We start from the raw sequence: 6,613 nt of genomic DNA on the forward strand, positions 1-6,613 counted from the left end.
TCTTTCTCTCTCTCTCTATTTATCATTATTCATTACGGCAAGCGCGCTAAGAACAAAGAGTATTCTGATCGTGAGCTATAAAAAATTAGCTTTAAAATACTGATTGTCAATATAATCCTTTGCCAATAGCAATCGTTGTTATACATAACATTTGCATTTACTTTCCAGACGCGCACACTTCACAAATTCACAAGATTTCCAGAACAAAGCTATGTCAGGATGGATGACGCTGGGAGGCACACGGAGTCGGAAGAAAGGTGAGAGAAGATTTCTTTGTTAGGGTCAATTTGCACGAAGAAGGCGATAGTAAGGTCGAGAAGTGATTTGCCACCGCTTTCTTCTGTGTAGCTTTGTTTTCTTTCTTTTTAATCAAAATCCATCGCGTCGCGTCGTCGGTCGCTTATTCTTACGCCAAAGTGGATATACCGATTTACAATACCAATTGTACCTCTCGGATAATAAAAGTATCTTATCGCGAGTGTTGTGTAATTGATAATTGAGTATCCGCCCTGCTTTAGTGAAATTAATAATTTGTCGAGAACACTCGTTGCTCCTTGAACTGTTCGATATTTTAATTATTTCGTTTCGGTCACTGAATGATGAAGAAAGATGAATTTACTATAATATTTTATTACTTTTTTACTACATTGAAAAAATTTTATAAAATCGTGATGATTTAACCTGAAATTATTTAGTATCTTACCAATATTATCTTTTCCAATAGCATGTATATTCGTTCTATTTTAATTATTAAGATTAAATTAGTGAGATGATTGACGTTAAAAATTAATTAAGCTACAGAAAATCACTTCCCGATTTCATTTTCGGATATCAGACAAATGCTCCCTCAGTTAGTATTCCATTACCATTTATATATTGATCCATATATTCCATATTAGTCTTTAAATCGAACGCGTTTACAATTGGAATTCCCACAAGCGTAACTCATCCTGCTGATCAATGTCGCCGACAAGCAAAACGAAATTTGGTGCAATTTCGAAGAATGGTTGTGCGCCATGGTATTTGCGCTGGTCGACTGTGAAATTTCAATTACACGTGTACCCGATCTGATTCGATTATCGAGACCGGCTTGATTACCGATTCGATTGTTACGTCGAATGCGTCGAGGAATTCGTTTCTATTTGCACTAGCATGCAAGCAGTACGGAATCTATTATGCAAAACGATTCTCCATGTCTGTTAGGCCTCTCTCTCTTTCTCTCTCTCTCTTCCGTTATACCGATCCGTTCTGGGAAAATCCTATATGAGATACTTTCCTCGTCTTTCATTTCTACCTTATCTCCGTTTAACCATCTTTGTTGCTCGTAATTTTTATTGCGGCCAATACAGCAACTTCAGTAACGGTTAAACTTATAGAATTGCAAATAATTTTTACTGTAAAACATTATTAAAATTCTTTTTGCGATAATTATGTATCATCCATAATTCTAGTTAGGAAAACGATTAAGCATTACTGATATTGCGCATCGCGGCTCTAATGATGTACTGCAAATTTTATTTGCGTGAATTTTTGTTTCATCTTTGTCTAATGGAGCTGCATTAACAATAATTGATTATTGATAATAGTCATTAATCATTTAAATTAATTTATATTAATCTTATACAAAAAAAAATTATTTCTATCATTTATGTTTTACGAAAATCTATCTTTTTAGCTTATTCACTTTGTAAAAGATATTTTTTATAAACTTTTTTTGTTTCTAAATTTGTTTTATAATTTCATATATATTGCATGTATTTTAAAATTAAATATAATCTCTTTTAGCAGATTTTAAAGCAATGAATCTACAAATGTTAGATTTATTTATATTATATATTCAAACTATATATATCAAATATATATATAACTAATAAAAATAATTAATATTTTAAGAAATATATAATTACAACATGAGTGACATAATTACGAATGATTAATATTAGGTATATGAAGAAAACAAAAAATAAATTATTCACTCTATAATTGCTTTGCTGTCGCCCGATACCTCTTTGGGCATAATTCTCCACTTATTTACTCTACTTATTTATTCCTTTGTAGCACAAATACTCGGTTATTGAAGTATATATTGATGATTAATTTATTGTATAGATTAATAATTGTTAATACATTTGCGAGGAATGATATTTCAGTCCTTGCGATCACACCTCGACAATCAACACGCTACGATATGCTACTACGATTTTACATTGCCGGCTGGTTTGAGTCTCACCATGCGAACGTAAACAAGGTGACCACATGTATACCTAATATGCCGTACGATAAAAAAACAAACATTGTTCCACAATATACTGGCCAATTGGGGTGGCCGTTATAAAATATTCATCTCACTGTAAAATACATATATATATCAAATATCTTGTTTTTCATGCTTTAAAATAATTGTTAATAAACGATCGGTGTATCACGTGCTCAGTTTAAATTACTTGATTCGTACTTCAAATATTACATTGAAAAAAATACTAAATTTTTTAAATAATAAATATTTGTTTAAATATTTATAAATAGATGTAGACATATTTACTTAAAACCATTAATTTAATTTAACTTCATTATTTTCATTACGTAAATATTTATTTACTACAAGTAAATGTTTACTTACATAGTACTGTTCAAAGAAATATGTATTAAGATATAGTTAATTTTTTTCAGTGTACCTCGCATTTGTTATAATGTGAAAATAGATAGGTCGACGAGATATTAAAAGCACGCGTGATTTAATGTATATGGGGTATGTTAAGTTAGCACCCCAACTATAGTACTCAGGAGTTCTGATTAGAGTTCCCACTTCCTTTTGACGAGACGAAGAGTTCCCTATAGTTAATAACAAGAGTTCCGCTCAATAAACATTCTTTTTACATTTTTTAAGAATGGGGTGCTAACTTTCTATTGAATTTCGAGGTGGAATAGTTCTGAGCGGCTTAATAGCTTCAATTTGCGGTTGCCTAGCGAGTTTCTGATATGTAAAAAAAATTTTCGAATAATAAAAAAAAAATTGAAAATTTTTGAAGAATTAATTTTTAGATACAATAGTTCTGAAGATAATTCCTGCTTCTTTTTGACGATACGAAAAGTTCTCTATGATTTTTAATGACATATGCGCTTAATAATCATTTTTTAATAATTTTTTAAAAATGGGGTGCTAACTTTTTAACGAAATTCAAGGTCGCATAGTTCTGATCAGCTTAACAGAAGTATTTTGTGAATACCTAGAGTTCATGATACATAAAAAACATTTTTGAAGAATAATAAAGTTTAAAAAAAATATTAGAAATCTTCGAAAATTTTTTTGAGAGTACCGAGTAGTTCTGAGTTGCGTTTCTTATAGTACTCGACGAGTTCTATCGAAAACTGTAAGGTGGAAAAGCGATTGGACCAATGATTTCCAAGATATACTCTAAAAATTGTTGATCTGTCAACAAATGTCGCTGTATCTTGCAAACCGTTGGTCCAATCGCTTTTCTACCTTACAGTTTTCGATAGAACTCGTCGAGTACTATAAGAAACGCAACTCAGAACTACTCGGTACTCTCAAAAAAATTTTCAAAGATTTCTACTATTTTTTTTAAACTTTATTATTCTTCAAAAATATTTTTTATGTATCAAGAACTCTAGGTATTCACAAAATACTTCTGTTAAGCTGATCAGAACTATGCGACCTTGAATTTCGTTAAAAAGTTAGCACCCCATTTTTAAAAAATTATTAAAAAATGATTATTAAGCGCATATGTTATCATTAAAAATCATAGAGAACTCTTCATATCGTCAAAAAGAAGCAGGAATTATCATCAGAACTATTGTATCTAAAAATTAATTCTTCAAAAATTTTTAATTTTTGTTTTATTATTCGAAAATTTTTTTTACATATCAGGAACTTTAGGCAATCGTAAATTGAAGCTATTAAGCCGCTCAGAACTATTCCACCTCGAAATTCGATAAAAAGTTAGCACCCCATTTTTTAAAAATATAAAAAAAAATGTTTATAGAGCGGAACTCTTGTTATTAACTATAGGGAACTCTTCGTCTCGTCAAAAGGAAGTGGGAACTCTAATCAGAACTCCTGAGTACTATAGTTGGGGTGCTAACTTAACATACCCATGTATATGTAGTATATATAAGTACATCACTCAGAAATGCATTTATCGCCTGTAAATATTGCAATGAGACAGCTTATAATTCCCATTTCCCTGTCATAACGATCTACTTTAAACAGATCAGTCGCGTGAAGTATTTGATCCGATAACTAGCTGTTACATCGCTATTCGGAATTGTTAATACCACTGGATTAATTAGTCACGCAAACTGATTACAAAATGAATTATAGATTTACATTCTATAGATTTTATAAAGAGTTGTCACGCAAGCCAGTCGGAAAAACAATAAAGTTTAAAAAGTATATAAAAGAGGAAATATTGGTAATAGGAATAAATATCAAGATTTCAAACTATTAAAAACTATATATTGTAACTATTAACTAATTTCTGATAAATTGAAATCTTAATGTTTGTTTCTGTATTTCAGTATTTATTATATACCTATATTATTATATACCTATCAAATATTTCCCTCATTGTGCGCAGGACAAAATATGTTCAAAATAGGTTATTACATGTATAATATAGTTTTAATTGTATAGAATTTCTCGTATATTTCCAAATTGATAATAATTAGTAATAAATTATTAACAAATTAATTAATATTATTTAATTAACTTTTAGTTACACGTAATGATTTTCCCACTATGTACTGTACATAATAAATCTTTCGTATTTAGATTAATTTTCCTCACTTTTGCAAGTATACGAAAATTATTAAGTGATTACTAATTCTTATATATCCTATAAAAAGTATTTGTAAAATTTTATATTTAAAGAAAAGTAATGCGCAGGACACGGATGATTAAATCTTGTGTACTAAAGTATTGATTAACGTATTAAAATTTTAAATTGTTTAGAAAATTTATACTATAATAATTGATAAACCTAATTATAAAATATATAATTTATTAATTGATAATGCTTTTGAGGCTCTTACGGGTATTAAATATTTTCAAAGATATTAAGTATCTACAAAGGTTTGCGTGTTATCGCCATGTTTTTATCTATTGCTATTGCCAATTTATTAAATCTACGTCAATGTTTAATTGTTAAAACTAATCGTTATTATTGATATGGATTAGTTTTAATGTAATTGGCATCTTTTCAATTGTAAATTACGTAAAGTTTATAAAATTAATGTTTATAAAATTAAAACGATTGCAAAACAGTTTATATTTATTATGATATATTCAACACATGATCGATGCTGGACATCTATTGAGGATCGTGAAAATTTTAAGCCTACTTTACCATCGACCGATGGTTTCTTCCGATCTGGTAAGACCGGTTCTTTATATTCTTCAATATACCCTCGAGGGATTTTTCATTTGTTGTATTATATCTATCATAGAGGCAGCTGCAATACCTGCAGATTCGCAGGAGTGGAAAGCAGCGACTAAAGTAAGCGTATAAATAAAAAAGCAAAAAGATTGGAAAAAGAACATACAACATAATCATTTCATAGATTTCATTTTAAAAAGTCTAGTCAAACTAAATTTAATACTATATACATACAAAATTATATGCAATAAAATATTTTTTTTTTATAGTTTACATATTATCTTACAATTAGCTATTATTATTATGTTGTAAAATGTAAAAAACGCGCGAAAAATTTTAATAATTTTTATAAAACTCTTTTTTACTTTGTATAATAATAAAAAAAGAAAATATCTTAATAATATTTCAGTGAGTAAGAATTTCGAAAGTACAGTGATATAACAATACTAATTCCCACGAGCAATTGGTTCCAAATCGAAGGAAAGTTGAACGACCATGAAAATGAACAAGACGATCTTCCTCATTCGAGCAATAAATGGAACCGCATCGTACAGATTCCATCGTTTCACCGCAAAACCGCAAAGTATGTGAAACTATTTCCGAAATGGTACTGTACTTCCTGTCATCGATTTTTAAATTCGAAGATAGGTGGAATTTCTTTTCAGAAAATATGAAACGTGATTGCAAATTGATCGAATCTTTTGGCATTTCTCGCTCTATTTGATCATACTAAACTATTATTCTAATTTTAACTCATCTGGAAATATAATTTCTAACTTAAAATATTAAATTCGCGTGTATGAAAAATGAGCTGCAAAAACACGATGAAATCCGAAGAGACAGAAGAGCCGTAGCTCGCAGGAACGTGGCATTGCGAACGCTTTTTGAGCGTGTGATTCACGGACGATCTGGCAACAACGGGGCCCAAGGAGCAGAGATCTTGCGGGAGTACAAGTCCCGTGAGATAGAAGCACGATGAACATGAGCAGAAAAAGGAGCCACATAGACGCAGTGTGACTGAGCTGAAGAGCCTGTGGAAGGCGGGAAGAGAGAAAGACAGAAAAGAGAGACCGGCCTGTGAGATTGCTTGAGAGGCAGCATAGTCGAGCGTGAGGACCTGGTCCAGCGCTTATAAAATGAACTCGTCTTGAAAAGTAAAAATGTTTTCCTGAAGATTTCCTTTCGTCGCGACGATTTTTCCCGAAAAAACGAAAACT

The sequence above is a fragment of the Cyphomyrmex costatus genome, unplaced genomic scaffold (genome assembly GCF_001594065.2).
Source record: "Cyphomyrmex costatus isolate MS0001 unplaced genomic scaffold, Ccosl1.0 scaffold30, whole genome shotgun sequence".
In the NCBI taxonomy this organism is placed as follows: domain Eukaryota; kingdom Metazoa; phylum Arthropoda; class Insecta; order Hymenoptera; family Formicidae; genus Cyphomyrmex; species Cyphomyrmex costatus.